The sequence below is a fragment of the Octopus bimaculoides genome, chromosome 2 (assembly GCF_046866305.1).
Source record: "Octopus bimaculoides isolate indiv1 chromosome 2, ASM4686630v1, whole genome shotgun sequence".
Taxonomy (NCBI): domain Eukaryota; kingdom Metazoa; phylum Mollusca; class Cephalopoda; order Octopoda; family Octopodidae; genus Octopus; species Octopus bimaculoides.
In genome coordinates, this window is record NC_142929.1 from 158,584,362 (window position 1) to 158,609,361 (window position 25,000).

General features: G+C 37.0%; 1 long non-coding RNA gene across 1 annotated transcript in view; it reads left to right on the forward strand.

Annotated features, from left to right (window-relative positions):
- Positions 1–25,000, forward strand: part of LOC128247119 (uncharacterized) — a 142,680-nt gene that overhangs the window by 117,547 nt on the left and 133 nt on the right. Inside the window, exon 2 of the long non-coding RNA XR_016240809.1 lies at positions 22,453–25,000. This exon is cut by the window's right edge and continues 133 nt beyond it. This is a non-coding gene — a long non-coding RNA (uncharacterized LOC128247119). The remainder of the gene's footprint in view (positions 1–22,452) is intronic.

The window sequence follows — 25,000 nt, forward strand, 5'->3', positions numbered from 1 at the left end:
TCGGCAGAAGAGGCTGATAGAGTAAGTACTAGGCTTACAAAGAATAAGTCCTGGGGTCAATTTGTTTGACTACAGGCGATGCTCCAGCATGGCCGCAGTCAAATGACTGGTACAAGTAAAAAAAAACATACAAAAGAGACAGATAGAATAAGTATCAGGCTTAAAATAAAATAAGTACTGCGGTCGATTCAGTCGACTAAAAAAATTCAAGGCAGTGCCCCAGCATGGCCGCAGTCTAATGATTGAAATAGATAAAAGATAAAAGATACATGCAGTAACACACGAACATACACAGCTAGACGCACACGCAGCTAATGACACACGAATAGATACTTATAACGTACACAACAAACACGCACGTACGCACACACACACACAACACACACAGACACACACACATACACACACACACACGCACAGCCATTCAGACAGTGAAGTGTCATACAAGATTGGCTGTAAAAGTGTCTAGAACATGTAGTGGTGAAGTTATTATATATAACAATAGAAGTCATCATTATTTGCTAGACAGGAACATTGCTCTATCGTCAATGTTTATGTTCGACTATTCAACAAACGAAACTCCTCTCACCCCAACTCCTTTTCATTCTCTCCTCTCCCGACCCTTGTCCTTCCTTTTCACACTCTAATTGTTGTACGAGCCAATGTTGTACGAGAACCATCGTTGTCGCACGACTTGCTAAAAGTAGATGACAACTCTCCCTCAAATCAAACCTAGCTAGTGTCTTTTAGAAAGGATGAACACATTAGATGTCTTTCGTATTACACTCCTATAAAAGACGAAGGTGCCATGACTAGGATGCCTATATAAAAGACCTGTTGGATAGCAGGGTTGACCAGGGGCTGAAATATGACTATTTCTGATCTCTCTTACTCTACCCCATCTCCATTTTTCTATATCAAGTTCTACTCGATCATACAAGGGAACGTCTTCGTGGCTGCTCGATCTAGCAGAAATAGATGCAAAAGCTAATGAAATCACAGCCCTTACTGTGTCCACCCCACAAAAAGCAAAAACGTAAGGACACATTTGATAACGTTGCTCCGAATGAGTTGTGGAGATCTGCTTCCTCTCGTCCTCACCGTGGCATAGCAGTTCAGCTATACTGCAGTTTCTTCCTTTGAGGTTTATCATACAGTATACAAAATATCTTAGATGCAATCTTTGACCTACATTTGGTGCCTTGTATTGCACCATTCAGTGTTTTTTGGACATCCTCTTCTCTTTCATAACACTTTTTTTAGGAAGGGATATGAATTAGACCTAGCCCTGATATTATGCATCCTGTACATCTCACAGCATTCAGTCTTCGATTGATAGCCTAGAGAGTTTTTCCCAGGACCTTGTAAAATCTATATTTTCCTGGGGGAAGTTCATGGCCAATATATGAATTTACGTGGCGGTGCTGGTGTTATTGTGGCTGTTACAGTAATTGTTGTCGCTGCTGGTATTGCTGATGCTGCTTGTGTTACTGCTGCCGTTGTCGCTAACACCATTGCTAGTGTCAGATACATTGGCCATGTATCTTGTATGAAAGGAGGTGTCACTTTTTGAAGACGCCAAGCTACTGTAAGCTTTGTCTTTTCGACGACAGCGTTGCTGCTTCTATCGCCAATATCGCTTGCATTACTATTACTAATGACGGTAGTGTTGGGCTTGACAGTAAGAACGTCGCTGTCGCTGCAATACGTGGACAAATATCGTACTTTTTCTTCCTATTTCACTGTTACATGTTTAATGAAGGATAAGTGTTGACTTTGTACCTTCACATTTCTCTTCTGTTCGCTCTTCCTTCGCCGTTTTTGTTGTTTGAATAAACAAGAAACACCAGAGTAAGACACGCGCGCACGCGCACACACACATACACACACACACGAAACACTTAGTTTTAGAATGGTGGCAGCTGATGAAGGAAATGTTCTCTCTGTGTGTTTTCTGTGCTCTGTTTCTCATTTTGTCCACGTTTTTTTTTTGTAACGTCCTGTACCCAGATATGCATCTATATATACATGTAAACGTAGGTATGTACATACATGTACGTATATATATGCATATACTCACATTTTATTTGTATTATATATATATATATATATATATATATATATATATATATATATATATATATATATATATATATACAAACGTAAATACATACATACATAGTCACACACGCATATTGATGTGTGTATGTGTAGGTGAGGTGTGTTGTGTGTGGTGGTAGTGGTGGTGGTGGTGGTGGTGGTGGTGGTGGTGGTGGTGGTGGTGGTGGTGGTGGTGGTGGTGTGTGTGTGTGTGTGTGTGTGTATGTATTAAATGAATATTTTCGAAAACTGAAGAAAGGAAATGTAACTCTAGAAAAGGCTACAGGAAGTAGACGATTAGTGTACTGCGCCATAAGCCAGTTCCATGCAATACAGAACAAGAGCGTTAAGGGGTAAATTCAATAATTTAAACGAACACTCTCTGCAACAAATGTAACAATTCCTCATAACATTACAAATCGTGATTTATCGTTCAACAACAACAACAATGATAATAATAACAGGTTTTTGAAATTAATTTTTTCTTTTTATTTCATTTATTTTTCTATCACCAGGCCAACAATTTTGAGAGAAGAATAAGTCCATTACATCGGCTCCGCTGCTCAACTGGCACTCACTTTATGAAATCTGAAAGGGTGAAAGGCAAAATCAGCCTTGGCCTCATAATGATGATAATAATAATAATAATAATAATAATAATAATAATAATAATAATAATAATAATAATAATAATGATAATAATAATGATAATAATAATAATGATAGTGATGATTTCATTTATTTGCCACAAGGACGAAGGATGGCGCGTGGGACAATACAAAGACGGACATAAAGTATGGGGGGTTTATATATAACGAAATGATTGAAAAAATGAATGAAAGAAAGTAGGTATACACTGAAAAAGAAGGGACATATGCATAGCATACAAGGGTCTTAAAAAAAGTGGCAGGGAAGTTGATAGAGATGTCGCCCTCCTGATATAGGAAGGCTTCTGGGGATAATCGAGGAACCCAACTGTCTGAGATTTCCCTGAAATCCCAGGAGCAAGTACCCTCTCCAGTTCCTTCTCTTCGACTCACAGGTCTACACTTAGAGAGGTACCATCCACTCTTCCCATTTTCGCAACTTTCAAACACCTTTCAATAAACTCACTCGAGGACAGCACTTACTTCTCCACTCTCAATTTCCTTTTCAGGTGTAACTTGAAGAAGTCAATGAGAGCTCTACCAAAGACGAATGGATCTGTCCTTATGCCTTTCAGCCTTGTCTACCAAACAACCTATTTCGCTACATTCACCAGGCAAAATAAGACTGATAAGTGTGGAAGTCTGAGTACATAACAAACTCGAGAGCCTAATGAAACCTTGCTAGTGTCAGTTAGGAATGAGGGAATTCTGAAAGAAGGGAAAAATGGAAAATCAAAGGAAGAAGTACAAAAAGGACATGTAGAAGAATTACGCAACAAGGCGCTACACAATCAATTCCAAGTGGCCACAACAGAAGTTCCTGGAAAACATAAGTGAGATTGGCTGAAGAAAAGAACATTGAAAAAGAGATTGAGAGCACTATACTGACAGGGCAAGAACATGGTTTGGTCATGAACTGGAGGTTCAACCTTCGGAATGAGCAAGTGTCTCCATTGTGCCTCATCTGTAATAGAGTGGACGAAACCATTGCCCATATCGCGAATGAATGCCCTAGACTTGCCCCAAACCACTACAAGTTGTAGCGACACGACCAGGTAGCGAAAGTGCTACATTGGAAACTGTCCGAAAAGTGGGGGCTAAAGAGCGAAGCAAGACGTGGTATGAGCACAAATCACAGAGAGTAGCAGAGTCGGAGACTTGCAAAATCCTCTGAGATTTCTCAATCCAAACAAATCAGGTGCTAGAGCGTAACAAACTGGACTTAATGATGGTGGACAAAATGCACCACATATGCTATATAGTTGATGTTGCGTGCCCCTTTGACCCACGAATAGTCGAGAGAGAAGGCGAAAAATAGATAAATACAACCCCCTGAAGTACAAAATAGTCCGGCTATAGAAAATGAAGAAGGTGAAGATAATAGCAATTATTGCTGAGACAGTATCAAAAGGCGTCAAGAGGAAGATAAAGGAAATCGGAATAAAGTGCCTCCTTGGCACCGCGAAAATAATCAGGAAAATATTAGGTAGTTGAAAAGAACAGATAGCATTGAACCGTAGGCTGCAGGCAGCAAGCTCACTGCGCATGCAAGACTCCGGGAGTTCCAACAAAACCTATGATATAAAGAAATAATAATCCTTTCTACAGTAGGCACAAGGCCTGAAATTTTGCGGGAGGGGACAAGTCGATTACATCGACGCCAGTGTTTCACTGGTACTTAATTTATCGACTCCAAAATGATGAAAGGCAAAGTTGGCCTCAGCGGAATTTGAACTCAGAACGTGAAGTCGGACGATATGCCGCAAAATATTTTGCTCAGCGTATGTCGTCTAGAATTTATGAAAGTTCTCATGTTACCATCTCTGTTTGCGATTCTGATGAGGATAATGATGTTAGCCATACTGGTGAGCGTGACGATGATAATGATGACGATGTTAATGCTGACGACAGCCCCGCCGTCGACAACGATGACAATGATGATGTTGACTACAATGGTGACGACGATGACGACAACGACGACGAAAATAATGATGATGATGATGACGACGATGAGGTGATATCAGCGACGACGAGTAGTAGTAGTAGTAGTAGTAGTAGTAGTGGCGATGGTAATAGTAGTGGTAGTGGTGGTGGTAATGGTAGTAGTAGTGGTGGTAGTGGTGGTAGTGGTAGTGGTAGTAGTAGTAGCAGTGGTCGTGGTTGTGGCTGTGGTGGTGGTGGTGGTGGTGGTGGTGGCAGTAGTAGTAGTAATAGTGGTGGTTGCCGTAATGGGCACGGTGATGAATATGATGATGATAACGTGAACGCTGTCTACGGCGCCGATGATGATTTTCAAAGTTGATAGGCGTCATTGAAGGTGAGAGATGTGGGACGAGACGCTGAACGAAGTGAACAGACACAGACATATAGACACAACAACAACATCAGCAACAATAATAACTATTGTATATTCTGGCCGTAATTATCAAGTGTCATACATTCTTTTCATTTTGAATTTCGTTCTTTTTTCCAAACATTTAACTTGAGATATAGACGATAGACGTTGATTATCCCCCCCCCCCCCCTCTCTCTATCTCTCTCTCCCTCCCTCTCTCTCTCTCCCCCTCTCTCTCTCTCTCTCTCTCTCTCCCTCTCTCTCTTTCTCTTTCTCAGTCTATCTACATGTTTGTGTTTGTGAGTGTATATGTATGCATGGACGCATGTATATATATATATATATATATATATATATATATATATATTTATGTGTATGTGTGTGTATGTCTATACATATATGTATGTATGTATATATATATATATATATATATATATATATATATATATATATATATATATATATATATATATATATATATATATATAGTGTGTGTGTACGGGTTAAATTGGACAGCTTGCATGAGGGAAAAGAAAACATATGCCCCATCCCGAAGTAAAAATATTTAAAAGAAAAATCCCAAAAATATCAACTAGATTATGACTGGGAGATATTTTCCACAAACCATCCGTCCTCAGCTACCATCACGGCCTCAAAACAGCTCCAAACCCTGGTGCATGTGTTCCTCGCTGTGTCGCTAGGGCGATCTTCGGACATTGCAATGAAATTGGGCCGCCAGCCCAGCCTTGGTATTAGAGAGAGAGTAAAGAAGGAGAGAGAGAGAAAAAAAAAAGAGAGAGAGAGAGAGAGAGAGAGAGAGAGATAGAGAGAGAGATAGAGAGAGAGAGAGAGAGAGAGAGAGAGAGAGATAGAGAGAGAGAGAGAGAGAGAGATAGATAGAGATAAAAAGGGATTGTTGGTATCTTACTCAACCGCGTTCCACACATAGTAATCGATAGGAGTTAACATCGAATTAATTAGGACGACAGAAATTTGGGCTCTTAAAATCGTAGAAATCCTACCACAGCCAATTCTTACTCTTTTCAGAGCTATGGCAAGGGGTCTAATTCTTCTGCTATATATATATGGCCTTCCAGCAGAAATCCTCTCTAGTCAAGATTAACCATATTCCAACAGCTTCACTTTGCCGTTCAAGCAGTGGCAGCTCGTGTATAGGCACTGCGGAACTGCAATACTATTCCACTCGATATTATCGATAACATTAACTATAATGAGTCCTTATTTCTTTCTTTATTTCTTTCTTTCTTTCTTTCTTTCTTTATTTCTTTCTTTCTTTCTTTCTCTGTTTCTTTCTTTCTTTCTTTCTTTCTACTTCTACATTATATAATCCTTATGCTTAATGTCAGTAGCCATCTCTTATTTTATGAAAAAAATATAAAAATCCTTGTATAAAACTGTGAGCTTCACAGTTCCAGCGATGCGCTGTTTGGCTGTTGTGCACATGCTCCCATGTCCGAGATTGGAAGCTTCACGCTAGGGAGAGAGAGTATTGTCGTTCACGCAGTGTCGACCCTGGTGTGCTATAGAAAAGTAGTGTTTCTTTTTGACTCCGCGTGTGTTGTGCTTAAAAACGTGTGTTTATATTCTTGAATGTGATAAAATGTAGAATTAGATAATTATCCTGCTTCCAGCTACAGTGTTGCTGCTAGGATTTGAAAAATAGAGCAGATTTTTACCCCTTGTGTTTTGATTTAGTGGGCATTTTTGAAAAGCAAGGGGGAATTCGCGGCGGTGTTCAGTGAGCAAATTAAACACACTATACGGCAGTGGCTAAAATGCGAACCGATCAAGTTTATATATAAATTTTCTTTTTCTATGTTTGTTTCCTTTTACACAATATTAAAACAACGGCTAAAAATTTTCTGAAGCATCAGCCCTACTAATTTTATCTACGAGCCGCCACTACGTTCAAGGACCTGTTATATACATATATGTAAATATAACAGATTCAAAGTAACAGGACACCAAACATGTACTCTCATCATCAGCTACTTTACGGATATTATCATTCTTTCTACACCTGGGCTGCACAGTTCAATCCAGCGGTATGAGCAATATGATTTCTTTATTTTTTCACTGAAAAATAGATAAACTACAACTCAATTCTCAAGTGTAGAGTATTCTTGAATACGACTGAAGCGGTCGCAATCCCTTTATATATAATTTATCGGGCCGTTCCAGTGATCTGTTTTGGTAATTCTCAAGCCAAAGCGTGTTGATATATATATATTTATATTTATATAAGGGCATTACTATACAATAACGCCTCACGCCATGAGGGACTCTAAGGTCAGACTACTATAAAAAGCACATTTTTATAGTAGTCTGACCTTAGAGTCCCTCATGGCGTGAGGCGTTATTGTATAGTAATGCCCTTATATAAATATAAATATATATTTCGGGAATAAATGATGGATTTTTTCCCTTTTGAGGTTTTTTCACGCTAGCTACTTGATAAATTCTTGTAAAAGAATTCGTCCTATTATTGAATTTTTATATATATATATATATATATATATATATATATATATATATATATATATATATATATATATATATATATATATATATATATATATATATATATATATATATATATATATATATATATATATATATATATATATATATATATATATATATATATATATATATATATATATATATATATATATATATATATATGAACTTATTCAGCGTGTAATTATCGAAGACGGAAGCAAGAAGTTTACAGTGAAAGGCTCAATACGTTGTAAATGTAGAGATTATTGATATTTATATAAGAATTTATAAAATTACACATACGTAATCTGTTAGATATGTAATGTATGTCATTTGAGGTCACTTCAGATGAAGACAACATATATCCAAACTCTTCAAATCGGCGCTTCCCAGCCAGAGTTTTCAAAGCTAGTCCTGTGTTCAAAAAGCTTCACTATGAAATGTATAACTTCTCAGTTACATGTTTTTATTCGGTTACACATATATTCTAGTTGACAAATGAAAGGTGATAACGAATTTGTTGTTAGGTAATAATATCGGCAAGCTGTGTAGAGAGACCTTTCAAAAGTAAGGGTCTCGTAGGCAAATGAATGTGAATACAAAGGAACCATGATCGTGAAATATGTGGAAAGGATGAAAGGCTAAGCCGACCTCGGTGGATGTTGAGTAATAATAAAAAATCAGTTTAGCATTATCCTGAAGAATCACTCAATGCTTTTTTGAGAGTAAATATCTGTCAGGTTGAGTAAAAAGTAAGCAACGTTTTGAACCATGAAGAATTTGTACCAGATTTTTGCAGTGTTTTGAATTTTTAAAATATTTTTTGCAATTGTCTGATAACACAGACATAGACTTGATCAAATGCATTAATAAATTAGCATTGGTATTTTTTCACCGTTGTTACAATCATCTGAAATGGAACTGTCAAAGCGCGATATTCGAGTAATTTTGCTATTCAACTTCAAAAACGGACGTAAAGCAGCTGAAACTTGGTGATATCGACGAAACGTTTGGTGAGGAAATGACTAATGAGAGGTCACCTCGAAGATGATTTCAACGATTTCGCAGTGGAGACCTGAGCCTTGAAAATTGTGAGCGTAGTGGACGCCCATCTGTTATGGATGATGGGCAATTAAAGACCGTAATTGAGAAAGATCACCGTAAAACCACTCGAGATCTGGCGAAAGAGCTTCAAGTTAGCCAGAAAAGTATCTGCAACCATTTGCATGCGATCAGAATATCAAAACAGCTCGATAAATGGGTACCACACGATTTAAATGAAAATCAAAAAATGCGCAGATATGAAATTTACTCGTCGCTTCTTCTTCGTAACCAGATCAGTCTTTTACTCGACCGTGTTGTAACATGCAATAAAAAGTGGATTCTGTACAATAATAAAAAAAATTCTCTTCGCAGTGGTTGGACCAAAATGAAGCACTGAAAACCTTCCCTAAACCCGACTCTTCAAAAAGAAGATTATGGTAACTGTTTGGTGGTGTACTGCTGTAGTCATTCACTATAACTTCTTAAAACGCGGAAAAACCATTACTGCAGAAAAATATTGCCATGAAATTACCAAAATGAACGAAGAACTACTACTCCTCCGTCTCAGACTGGTTAAAAGAAGACGGCCAATCATTCTTCATGACAATGCTCGACCACACGTTTCACTAATGACTCTTCAGAAGTTGAGGGAACTTAGCCACGAAATTCTTCTCCATCCAGCTTATTCCCCAGATCTTTCTCCTACCAACTACCACGTTTTCAAGCACCTTGATGGTTTCCTGCGAGAGAAGGCGTTCAAAAATCAAACCGATGCTGAAAGTGCGTTCAAAAAGTTCATCAGCTCCAGAACTTCAGATTTTATGTTACTGGAATAAACAAACTTGTAATTTTTCGGCAAAAATGTGTTGATCGTAATGGTACTCTGATGAATAAAATTTCCGCATTGTTGAAATATATTGTGATGAATTTCATGGTTCAAAACGCTGCTTACATTTTTACTCAGTCTGATATATCTATTATACTTTTAATACTTTTACAGATGACAGAAGTTTGCAGACTGAAACTTCGAAGTCATTGTAACCCTTATTCGTGTAAAAATATAATATATAAAGAAACACACACACACACACAAACACACACACACACACACACACACACACACACATACACACACACATACAGACAGACACACACACACATCTATACACAAACAGACAGACACATACGCACACACACACACAGACAGACAGACAGACAGACAGACACACATCTATACACAAACAGACAGACACACACATACACACACACGCACACATTTATATATACTGGATTGCTTGTGAAAGATGACTTTTTACCCCAACAATTGCCACTAGTGCTGCAGAAAACTCTCTTGTTAAACGTAATGCAGAATCAAAATATCCTATACAGACCTATTTTTGTCTTTAGACAAACAAGAAAACGACTGCCTTTCTTACATGAAAGGTTGACTTGTTTTGTTTTATGCAGCAATGATCTGAAATCAACTTGCTTGGTTCATGCAACTAGCTTCAGACAGACAAATGTAACTGCAAGTTGAGCATACTTCCAGTATCTATAGTATTTCCCTTTCTTGCGACCAATTTCAATTTTGTCTTTTAACGCAAATCTCTTCAAATTGCTTGGGCACATTGAATATGTTCCCCCCTACGATGCTGCCTTCAATTGCAGCCTTCTCTCTGCTTTCCATATGCTTCTTACTTTTCTTTAGATGTTATTTAACGTATTTTCCCCACTTCTGCTACAGCGCAAAAGAGCTTCTAAGCTTATAACATTCACTAACTCCCAAACTTTAATATCAGTTACAAAGTGTCTTCCTATCTCTAAGTCATGTGCAAAATTTATCGAAGACACTTTCGCTGAGAGCAATACAGTTATTTAACGTATTTTAATTATAATGTCTAAGTTTTACAGCCTTAGACGCAACAGATAAAATGCCGGTTTTGCGAGCAGATATGTTGGTATAAGTTTGGAAAGAGATGCTTTAGTATAATTAACCCTTTAGGCTAAATATCTACTAGTTTATCGTTCATAAAATGAGGCATACATATCTATATACTTATGTATACAACATAATTGTCGTACACTATCACTAAATCTCAGGCAAATATATATATGCGCATGTGCAAAATGCATATCTACAATGATACACTGAAACATGTATATGACTACTCGCACATAACACACACTTTAAACACACAAAATATGAATATATATAAATACCTGTATACGCGAACACTTTCTCACACATCCACAAATAAACAAATACACACACACACGCACACAAACACATACACACACATACACACACGTGCACATGAACTATCACACATATTCAACAACACCCTCTATCAGGGACCTTATCAAACTTCCGATATCCAAGCAATAATGTTACTCCATCCTCATCAAAAGTGTTTCGAATTAATCTGAAGCGGCACTTTTATGGATGGGTGTGGGTTAATTAGTGAATCGATCACTAATTAACAGTGTTTACAGGTAAATTGATCAGACTTCCACGATTAATTATCGAACAGCCATTTATTGTTGGCTAGGGATTATTTAAATTATTTTTCTTAATATATTTTTAACAGGAAGATTAAAATTTTTCTAAGTGTTTTACATTGACTAGAATAAGGTCTATGTTATTTTTAGTTTTGCTTCGTTTAAATGTTCTATCTTTGTTGTAGTTGTTGTTGGTCTTATTGCTGCTGTGATCCATCCTGTTTTAATTGTTGTATTTCATCATCGTGTTGTTACTGTTTGAAATATCTATCTATCTATCTATCTATCTATTTATCTATCTATCTATCTATCTATCTATCTATCTGTCTATCTAACTGTCTGTCTGTCTTTACCTAACTCTCCCTCTCTTTCCATACACATCCTATACATTTGTGTATGTGTGGTGTTCGTGCGCGCTCGCGCGTGTGTATAAGGATTTCGTCCTTCACCGTGATTATTCTGCCATTGCACCACTTTAAAATAGACAGATAAATAGATAAATTTATTTATTAATTTCTAATTAAGTCACACGTTCGAAAATTTTGAGGGAGAGAATTAATCAATTAGACAGACGCCAGCATTTTTCTGGTATTAGTTTGTCGAGGCCAGAAAATGAAAGGGAAAGAAACAGCGAAATTTGAACTCAGAACATAAAAACCTGGGTCAAATACTACTGCAAGGTACTTTCTCCGATGCTTTATCGGTTCTACCAGTCCACCATCATTCTTTATAACACAGGAGCAAGGTCCCGGACTTATAGCCTATAAGGAGCCAATCCTCAGTGGATGAAGCTCATTGCCAGCTGAGTGAACAGGGCAACAATAAATGAATTCCTTGCGAACGCAATGCCCTAACGAACCTGCGAACTTATGGTTGTGCGTCCGACAACTTAACCACTAGGCTATGCATCTTCAATTGTTATTTCTTTCATATGTGCAAGGTCAGAATCTTATGGGCGAGGGTTTGTTGTTTAAGTTGATGCAAGTACTTCACAGATACTTTATATATATCAACTCAAGAAAGGTGGAAGTCAAAATTAACAACAGCAGGATTTGAAATCAGAACGTAAAGAGTCATAACTAAATATTGGTTTTAAAGCTTGGCACAAGGCAAATAATTTGGGGGAAGGGGTGAAGTCGTTTACATCGATCCCAGTGTTCAAGTGCTATTCATTTTATTGGCCTCCGAAAAGGATGAAAAACAAAATCGATCTCGACGGCATTTGTACTCAGAACGTCAAGACGGACGAAATACCGATAAACATTTTGCGCGGTGTAACAACGATTCGACCAATCCTCAATGATAATAATAATAATAATAATAATTCTTTCTACTATAAGCACAAAACCTGGAATTTTGAGGGAGGGGCTTGGTCAATTTCACTGGTGCTTAATTTATCGACTCCGAAAGGATGACAGGCAAAGTCGACCTCGGCGAAATTGGAACTCAGAACATGAAGATAGACGAAATACCACTAAGCATTTCGTCCTGCGTGCTAGCAATTTGACTAGCTCGCCGCCTTCTATAATGATGATAATAATGCTTTCAAATATTGCCACAATGGCAGACGTTTTGGGGAGGAGATGAGTCGATATCTGCGACGCCAGTGTTGAACTTATTTTACCGACCCCGCAAGGATGGAAGGCAAAGTTGACCTCGGCTGAATTTGAACTCAGATTAGACCAACGGGCGAAATACCGTCAAGCATTTTGCTCGGCGTGCTAACTATTCTTCCAGTTTGCCCCCTTCTATAATGATAATAATAATAATACCAATATTAACTAAGGGCAGTGAAATAGTTGTTTTGTTGTTATTACTATTAGTGTCATTATATTATATGTCTCAGTTACCTGTTTCATTAAATGTTCAATATTAAAGATAGCAACATATAAATAAAGATAGCCCTGGAATAAGCCATGACAAGCCCGCCTACGTCTGGTGCTTCAATATTCAATAACAGCGAGCTGCCAGCTCTATCAAGACACTTGCCGTCACCCCAGTATGGCTATTGTTGCTGCAAGTGTCAGAGTTGGCACATACCGACCTCTGATTCATCTCTTAACAATAGCTTCCAGTCAATGGCTCAAATCGACCTTGGCTCTGCGGACGGACACACACAGATTCATGTATACACGCGCACGCGCGCATAATTACTCACACGCACACACAAACAATCATACAAAGATGCACACATATTTGTACACTCACATGTACAAACAAAAAAATAACACATTTACACAGAACATTACAGCATACACACACATATACGCAATGCCTATATATGTGTGTGTATGTATATATATATATATATATATATACATACACACACATACATACATATACACGAATACATACATATACACACACTATATGTCTCTCCCTTTCTCTCCCTCTGTATATATATATTTTTTCAAATTAAAGATGAGAAATCAGATAGGTACGACAATTCAAAAGCGTTATAATATATATATATATTTATATACATATATATGTACATACATATACATATACATATACGTATACATACACACACACACACACACACACACACACACACACACACACACACACACACACACACACACACACACATATATATATATATATATATATATATATATATATATATATATATATATATATATATGTATATATGTATATTGTTGTGTACATTCATCAATGACTGATGCATCTGGACACATCTTCAGTGATATGCCTGGTATCATCGGGTGTTTCGGATCTTTCAACATTATACACCCTCCTCCAGGTGACCCAGATGGAGCTGATCAGACCCCAGTTTGTGTCCAGTTGGGCAGCTAGCTACCCCATGGCTCTTCGCTTATGATCCACAGCCATCTTGAGGCCCTCTCTGCCGCATCAGTGATACTGCGGATGGCCTTCCTCCTTCTCACTCCCTCGATGCCCAAACTGCTGAAGGCTCTAGTCAGGGAACGGGTCGCGAAACCTCTGCATCCTACCTCCTCTAGGAAACACCTCACGATCCAACAACGCCGCTGGCAGTCACCGACCAGACCCGCGTGCTTAGAGAGCTTTCTCTCGAAAGCTTCTTCCAGGCGATCTTCCTATGGGACAGTCAGTCCCAACACCACCACTTGCTTGGTGGACTCAGATACAAAGAAAATGTCTGGTCACAGGGTGGTGACCGCAATTTGGCCAGGGAATTTCAGATGATGCTCAAGAACCTCCAGCAGCTGCCAGTCTCTTGCAGATGTTAGGATGCCAGCCGATGTTTTTCTGGCAGGGTTTGGCTGTTCTCCAGCTCTGACAAAGGCGATAGTTTACTTGGAGGGACGGAACTGCTTCGCCCACACAAGTCCCGCGCCGATGGCTTCAGCGATGGTCTTAAGGACTTGGTCATATCTCCAGCGGTACCATCCTTCTCCAAGTGCCTCCGTGTAGTAGCTGAGGATGTGTTCTAGGGTTCCTCGCTTGGAAAACAACGCGCATGTTGGTGTCTCTGTTATTCCCCATGTGTGCAGGTTTGATGGGCTTGGAAGCACATCGTACAATGCCTGTATCAGAAATTTAATTCGGTGAGGCTCGGTTTTCCACAGTTCAGCCCAAGTCGCTTTCCTCTCAATCGCATTCTCCTATCTTGTCCAAGCTCTCTGTTGCTTCATTCCCACTGCCTTGCATGTTCTCATTTCCTCCATTGCAGCTCTTACCTCCTCCTGAACGAGGCGGCGCCTTTCTTTCTCGCAGGCGTTCGTTTGAGGAGTCAGAAAGGAGCCTAGCCCAGCTCTACCTCGTGTATATATATTTATATACACATGTATACATTTATATACACGCACGCGCGCATACACATACACACACACACACACACACAAGCACACACACACACACACAGCCACCTCTTCCCCCCACACATATATATGTGTATATATATATATATATATATATATATAAAGGTTATGAAGGGTATTAGAGTCAACCAAACCCTAAGGATACAGGTAATACCGAGTAAGTGCTGTATACCGACTAGTTTTGCCCCTGTCGTTGTATCAACATGAGTGGGGAATATAACATAGGTCGTGTATTAGCGTGTGTATGTATAAAGAAAGAAAAGGATAAAGAGACCAATGGCAGAGTTAGAACTATATTTTATGTATAAAGTCTTACAGCTGTTTCAGGTAAAATCCAATGTATCCCTTCATCGGAGACGGTAATAGTAGAAGAATGGATTATTACATCTATAAGAGGAGATTTGTAGTAATAAGTGAGAGCGATGCGCAGAAAAAAGAACAAAGAAGAAACAGTACTTGGAGTATAGTTCCATTCCAACAGTAAACATCCATGTAAAGAATCCTTGTGGGTATTTTCCGGAGATAATTGTAGTAGCTATATATATGTATGTATGTATATATGTATGTATGTATATGCATGTATGTGCATAAAGACACACACACACACACACACACACACACAGACACACATACACACACACAGACACACATACACACACACACATCATGAGTTTTCTTTTTTAGATTCCGTCTCCTCAATCCACTCACTAGGCTTTAGTCAGTCCGAGGCTATAGTGGAAGACTGTTGCTCTAGGTGACATCCATAGGGACTGAACTGGAGACCATGTGGCTGAGAAGCAAACTTCTTACCACACAGCCACGCCAGCGCTATTATAAATATATTTCCTCCAAATTTTAAATAATGATCAAAACGATAATCCAGAGTAGCTTTTAATAATCCTCTATTTTCAAATGCCATGATTTCTGGCGTCAGCGGTCATGAGTCCTGCATGCTCTTATGTCCCCACCCTCAGCACAGTACACTGTTGGTTCAGTCTCGCAAAAGCCAGCTGGCAATGTTATCGAGTGTTTTCTACCCCTGTCTTTGGGTTTCCTGATTGTCACCAAGTTCTTTAAGATTTATTTTTTCTAATATGATACCCATTATACGGTGCTTATGTTGAGAAGCTTTCTGGGAGACATTGCGATATTTCTAAGAATTTGGATGTTTGTAATTGCGTGTACATATGACAACTTTAGAATTCTTCTAAGGAACCACATCTCTTAAACACTGAAAGCTTTTGCATTTGTTCGGTGATGGTCTGCCATATAATGTAATAATGGATTTATGAGATTATGAAAAACAGTTCCCCGCTCTTATTGATAGCTGTTTATTTGACAATATATGTCGGATAGCATCATAAGTATTCTTGGCAAATGTAATACTTAATTCAGTTTTGCGATGTATCTTGCGTGCGCGCGCTGGCACACACACACACACACACACACACAGACACACACACACACACACACAGACACACAGACACACGGATACACACACACACACACACAAACACGCACACACACACACACATTCTCTCTCTATCTCTCACACGTACAAACTCACACACACGCACACAAACACACAGATGTGTGCATGAGAGAGAGAAATAGAGAAAGAAGAAAGAAAGAAAGGTAGTTTGGTTGATAAACACAGTTACCCTTGAGACATTTACATGGATCACAGAATTCAGATTATAAAACAACGGATATAAATATATATATATATATATATATACACACACACACATATATGTACATGTAGATGAAGGTATGTACATGCATGTACATATATATGCATATACTCATATATATATATATATATATACACACACACACACGCACATGTATATATATATATATATATATATATATATATATATATATATATATATATATATATATATATATATATATATATATATATATATATATATATATATATATATATATGTGTGTATATATAGAGGCAGGAGTGGCTGTGTGGTAAGTAGCTTGCTCACCAACCACATGGTTCCGGGTTCAGTCGCACTGCGTGGCACCTTGGGCGAGTGTCTTCTACTATAGCCTCGGGCCAACCAAAGCCTTGTGAGTGGATTTGTTAGACGGAAACTGAAAGAAGCCCGTCGTATATATGTATATGTGTATATATATGTGTGTTTGTGTGTCTGTGTCGTCCCCCCCCCCCCCCAACATCGCTTGACAACCGATGCTGGTGTGTTTACGTCCCCGTAACTTAGCAGTTCGGTAAATGAGACCGACGTAATAAGTACTAAGCTTAAAAAGAATGAGACTTGGGGTCGATTTACTCGATTAAAGGCGGCGCTCCAGCATGGCCGCAGTCAAATAACTGAAACAAATAAAGGTATATATATATATATATATATATATATATATATATATATACATTGTTTATATATATAATGAAAAATCATTACGTAATATTTTTCAGCTTCTTTCTTTATTTCATAATCTGTATTTTGTCTCAAGACAAACTGTATTTATCTATCTTAGTACTTTCATAAGAGATTGATATGGATTACAGTTATAGCGACTTTTGGTGCCGTGGACCGGATCTGGATGAGCACATTGGAATTTAAGTTCATATTCATTTAAGCACTACATTCTGTTATCTCTACTGAAGTTATTTAGCTCTTATCTTACTCATTCTTTCTCTCACATGTCTGTCTGTCTATCCGTCTATCTGTTTGTCTGTCTATCCGTCTATCTGTCTGTCTGTCTATCCGCCTATCTGTCAGTCTGTCTATCTGTTTCTACATACATACATAGTTGTATCTGATTACAGCCAAGATAGTATACGAGCATCCATAGATGTTGACCATGCAACACAGTTGGCTTTCTTGGTCTCGAGTGACTACCATTACATGTATTGTGCATACGCGTTTGCATGTGTGTGCGTGCGTGTTTGCCAGCGTGTGTGTATGTGTGTGCATGTGAGAACGTGCGTATTTGTGTGTGTGAACGTGAGTTTGAGTGTGTGTCTGTCTGCGTGCGTGTACGCGTGTGTTTATATGCATGTATTATGTAAAGCAGTGAGCTAGTAGAATCGTTTGCATGTCGGGCGAAATACTTGGCGGTATTTCGTCTGTCTTCTTGTTCTGAGTTCAAATTTTGGGGTCGATAAATTAAATACCAGCGAAACACTGGGGTTATTGTAATCGACTAGTTCTCACCCGCTCAATTTCAGGTCTTGTGCCTTTAGTAGACTGGATATGTATGCATTATGTATTATTGTTTAACAGCTGACCAGCCATCATCGAAACAGATGTAAGATGAATCAAATGTTTTTCAGTCGTGTCAATCCCGTCTATATTCCAGACAGAAATTATCAAGCCCTACATTATCCAGGGTACTCTTCAGATTTAGAAGTAACGACCAAATTTAATGGATATTCAGTTCATGTTTCTAGCATGTTGAATTATTACACACAGGCGATCCGTTCATTCTTGGCTTGATACTATACTAATTAGTGAGTTGGTATTTTATAGACATATATCTACTTATGAACATCTGGATGAAGGATTACAATTATCAACAAATATGTAGCTATTTTTTTTTTGGTAATTTCAATCTTATTATATACAATATTATATATATTTGACGTATGCAATAAGGCTCTTTAATTTTCTAGCGCAAATTATGTGAATAAATAAATGAACATATAATTATACGAATAAATGTAATTATATATTCGTTTATTTATTTATAAATGTAAGAATATGACATAAACCAATATAAAATAATTTTCAACTATGTACTTTGCTTATTTTCAGCGGAAATTAATCTGGAAGTAATTTCGAATGTTTTATCAATCCGCTCAATTTGTGTAGTAGCACACAACGTTGAAACACATATTCATTCAAATACACTCACTCGCGCACACACTCATATACATATATAAAGAGACAGACACATGTAAGCATGCATACACATTATAAACATACTCAGACACTCCTTGCATCTGCACCGCACGTAAACGGACACATAGATATATGCGTTTTTTTTCTTTTGACATACATTTGTTAATATAGACACGTTAAATTTCTCCCATGCACGTAAACAGAGCACAACAAGCAAGCTCTTCACCAGAAGGACACACTCCCACATACGCACACAAATACATACTTATGCTCGTACGCAAATACATATACAATTACAAAGATATTCATACACAACTACGCTTGCAGAGAACGGACACACACACACACACACACACACACACACACACACACACACACACACACACACACACACAACCACACACACACGTATATATATATACATATATATAAATGCACATGCTTACATATATACGTACACACATATATGTAGGTTTGTGTGTGCTTGTGCGTATGTGTATGTGCATGTGTGTGCGTGTGTGTGTATCTTCGCAAACACTCATTTCTCTTTGACTCACGTTTTCAAACTCAACTCAAACATACAAAACTTCGATGAATTCCAGCTCAGTAGACGCATCAACACGAGCGAATTCTTCATCATATCTTCTCCCTCTCTCTCTCACACACACATACGCACACACACACCAATCCATATGTTATATATATCTATATATATTATGTATACATGTGTGTATATATATATATATATATACATACGTATATATATATATATATATATATATATATATATATATATATATATATATATATATATGTATGTATGTATGGACACACACACGCACTCCCACAAACATACAGATGTACACGTACATTTTGGCGCACAAATAGAGATTTTAGCTCTTGGATGAGAGGCTGATGTCTAAAGTAATAAGCATTGATTTGTTACAAACTAAATAGATATATTTGCTCACTGTTTATAGCAAAGATATCACAGGATTTTGATTTAAGAGAAACGACCACAAATGAAGAGATTCAGAGAAACAGTGCATAAAAGGCAGAGAGAAAGAGAGAGAGAGATAAAGATTGACGAAGAGAGTGAGAGAGATAGAGGGAGAGAGAGAAAGAGAGAGGGAAGAAGGGAGAAACAGACAGAGAGTGAGAAATAGAGAAAGAGAGAGAGGAGCTGAATGAAGGGGTGCGGATAGAGAAGAAGAGTAGAAATATTTATATAATTACGGATTTCGGGATATAATTCAATTAATTGTTCAGGAGAGCTAATACTATTAATTTCAACTTCAGTCACCTGTCTACCTTTTAAGGAAGCTACTTCACGTGACCATAGAGTGTCTGTCATAAAATCAACATGTTGCAATGACGTCAAGACTTAAGCAGAAAACGCCACAACAAGCTATCACTTGAATTGAAGAGCAGCTCTGTGATATCTAGTTTCCTTAATCACTTGTTACAGTTGATAGTTTCAACAAAAGATGAGTGCTATTAATGGCGGACAGCGAATAGCGAATGTGTCAACGCCATTGGTTTCCTGTTCTACATTATAAACATCAGTGTGTGGCTTGTTAAGTCACGTTACAATTCATTAGTTCACTTCAGCTTTTAACAGGTATTAACACATGTACAAATAAACCAGATGCGCGATGTTAGAAGGAATTTAATTTCCATTGCCAATGAGAGAGAATGCTTCTGTTATCCCACACGCACACAAACATGTACATAAACATGCACAAACACACGCAGACAAACACACAAACGCACATACGTGGACATACTTCCACACTCGGAGATACACACACACACACATGCACACACATACACACACACATATATATATATATATACATACTCACAAATACAAGCAGGAATATAGATACAATCATTCGGAGATACACAATCGCTAATGAAATCACTCATATAAACATGTATACACGTATACAAACATACTTTCACACACTTAAAAAAGATATAGGCACGCATATATATATATATATATGTATACATGTATATATATATATATATATATATATATATATATATATATATATATATATATATATATACATATACATGCAAGAGTATACGTAAGCACAGGCACATTCGAAGACACATGATCCCTAACAAAATCACCCTTATAATTATGTATACGTATGAACAGACGTACATCCACGCACTTAGGGACACACAGTCACATAACCACATATAACCACACATAAACACATTCACAGACACACAAACACACATGTATATATATATGTATATATATATATATATATATATATATATATATATATATATATATATATATATATATATATATATATATATATATATATATATATATATGTATGTATATACATATACATATATGAATGTATGTATGTATGTATGTATATATATATATATTTATATATATAAGCATACACGCTTATAAGCACGCGATAAACACATAAGCACACAGACAGGTTTGTGTAGGCAAACAATCACACATATCCACGTACACAAGCAGCTACGAACAGCTAGACGTTGATAGAATGCGATTGAAAACTTATGCTGCTAGACACCAATATAATTTGACTGATTGATGCTTCTCTATTTGAATAGATAATGCTGAACTTCGTAAAGAAAATAACCTCTCGGTGTATTTAAGCCTCTGTGAAGTTTTGATTCCTGCTAGAAATGTATTCAGTGTTCCTTTACATCATTAGTCCGACTGGGGGAAAATAAGGGGGCGATGCAGAGCAAACAATTGCACATTTGATTGCTCGAGCGACCTACTAGAAATAGTAGCTAGGCCTCTTTCAAATCACATCCTTTTCTCTAAAAAGATGAACGAGCCGAAAGGATGAAAGGCAAAATGGACCTCGGCGTATTTTTGAACTCAGACTGTAAAAATGGACGAAATGCCGTTAAGCATTTTGTCCGATGTACCAACAATTCTGCCAGCTCACCGCCTTACCTTAACTTATCAATGCCATGCTAAAGAGGGGGCTTCTACATTATCTCTTGAAATCACTGAAATTATAACCTAAATGTTTCTCAGATCACCTTTAAAAACAGAAATGACACATGGCATAAAGAGGGAGTAGATTCACTATATTTGTAAAGACATAAGACAGAGGTGCCCATAGCCGCTATGTTTGGGTTATTTGTAGTCTGATCAATCATGGCTGATTTGCAGCCAAACAACAACAATAACAACAACAACAAGTATTTATTTTGTGAAGTCAACCTGACCGTGATTTGATCCCACAACATAAAGAAAAGTAAATCAATACTGCGTACAGTTAACGTCACTACTCTATATTGTCTTCCCTTCTCTGGGGAAATTTATGAAATGATCAAATGAGACAATAGATATCTGATATAAATATAAGCAAGTATATGTTTCAGATTGTTTTCTTAATTTTCTTTCTGACTGATTATCTTATATTTTTCAGCATCTTCAGTATTCGAAACGTTTCAAAATAATGATATTAAATTAGATTTGAACAGAAATATTTGTCGAATATTTCATGTTGTGTTCATTTCACTTACTTCTGTTATATATTTCTTTCTCTTTTCTCTGTTCTTCTAATCTACAGATTAGTAGGAACATATTTCACATATAATGCATTATGGGAACGATAACAGTAGAACCAGAACGAATAATCAGACGAGAAATTCTACTAACACGTTTGATGGCGGCAGATTGTTTTAGGACAGACAACAATGAAGTATCACCTGGGAGTACATTCTTGCATCTGTGATGTAATAATCTTCTATCAGAGAATAAAGATTCTATTAACAATCTCCAATAAAATATGTTTTACATTATCGTGGGTACTGTTTGGAGTCATTTGAAACTTGAAACAAAAATCCTGTTTGTCTTTTATTTTTCAGCAGTGATTTCAACAAAGCAAGAATCTGATTTCTTTTCCAAATCAAAGTTTTTGAAATATCTGACATGTTGTTACTGTTGTTTAGCCCCGAGTCACCTCTGATCCAGTAAACGTATGACCATTGGCGTTAGAGCCGTAACCAACATGTATTAATTTGTTTTGCAGAAACCAGGTTTCTGTAAAGCAACGTGTTACATATACTTAGTAGAGTGTGGATTAAGGGTGAATTAATTGCTAATTTTATCAGTATCTGATATGTCTTCATAAACTGTGTTCTCATATTAAATAAGAGCATAAAAAGAACATTGTTGATGTTTCTATTGTTATTTTTGTTGTCGTTTAACTCAAGGTCAGCCCTGATCGATCAGGCGTATGATTAAGAGCATTGCAGCCGTGATCATTGCAACATCGGGTATCTCGAAATGTAGTCTCTATTGATTTCTCTCATTTTTTCTTCAAACGGTAGGTATGATTTGATTGAAATTTGGCTGCTATTTCGAGCAAATAGAGGTTACTTTGCATGTCTTGATGTTTTTTTATAATGCATTGAGCATGAAAGGAGTTTTATAAGAAGCAGATATATTATGGTAAATTTACTAACACAATCATGTGTTACACAAACCAACAAGGGAACCAACTTACTCCTAAACATGAACAGCATTCAACTAGAACTAATGGTAGACTTTAGTGATAAAGATTGGACTTTCTTCTCTACAGAGCCAGAAAATATTTCAGAATTCAAAGCAAATGGTAAATGTATAACACTCTGAAAAGAGCCACAATAGTTTAGAGTTTCCTTATTAGGGTTATGTTGCTACTTATGAACAGAGACCGTCTGGATCGCATCCCAAAAAGATGATTTGTATGAAACCACTCACCAAACTTGATATCATTAGTTTCTCCAACTGTCTTATCGTTACTACAATGGCTTCTCCTACTCATCGGACCCAGCAGATCTTCTGTCGCCGCTACAAAAACATATTCGATTCATTTATTTGTCTCTCTTTCTTTTATGCAAATTAGGGCAAATCAATTTAGTTATATTCGAGTTTATGTATATTATACAAAGGTATCAGTAACTATTTTCTCTATGGTGACAAAAATGGGTAACCGAACTTGGATGATGTAGTGAAAAGAGCCACAACTAGTGAGACCGAACTCGTTTTCTTTCTTTTCTTTTTTGTCACAGTGCCTAAAACTTATGACTGAAAAACAGTCTCTTCATTGCAAAACGAGACTAACAACTGTTTACTTTCTAAAGGTACACTATGTAATACGTCGTTTTGATTTAGTCATTAGACTGTGGCCATGATTGAGCACCGTCTATTAACATTTTATATTATGTTTCTTTAAAATTCGATTGAAAGAATTTGAAAGAGATTTCAAATAAAAATCATTTTTTTCAGAAGTAAAATAGATCAATGCTAAGGATTGCACAGAACAAATGAGCAAAAAATAAATTCACTAATGGAGGAGTAACTACGCAGTCATTCGATTTGTTACAATTGGCAGCCTAATCTCCCTGCGATACCAGAATATTATCTAAAGGAAAAAAGAAATTAGAAAATGTAGTCCTTGATATACTGAAAATATTACAGAATCTTTTTGATCCAGATTGACATGTGGTTAAACACGAATAAAACTGCAGCAACGAACAAGAAAATAAAGGATATTCATTCACATACCATTTGCATTAACAACAAAGCAAGCAGACACAATATTACTAAATTAATATTAATGTAGGGGGATTATTAAAGACCGGTAGCTAGAAATAAATAGGATCTACCATGAGGTGACGTTCATTTCACAACCAATTAAGAACCTCACTTTGGAGTCATGTAGCTATCTTGGGTGTCACTGCTCGCCACAGTCGGAAAAATTCTTTTATTATATCTTCAGGGTGGCCTGTGCTTTGTAAGGAGAATTCGTTCAGGGAAAATGATTAGCATTCATTTTCTATCTATCTATCTATCTATCTCTCTGCATATATGTACGTGTGCGCGCACGCGCAATCTGTTTTGTGTGTGTGCTTGTGTGTATTTATATACAATTATTTATTATATCTAGCCTACTACATAAGTATTTTTAGTTAGCTAATGAACACCTTATGCATTTATTATGTTAATTCGAACACTAGAGAATTTTTTGTTGCCGTCAACATTATTTCTTCGACAGTTTAAGTAAACAGGTATTATTCTCAACAATTTACCCATTGAAATAATTCAAAATTTATTAGTAATTTTGGTGAAGA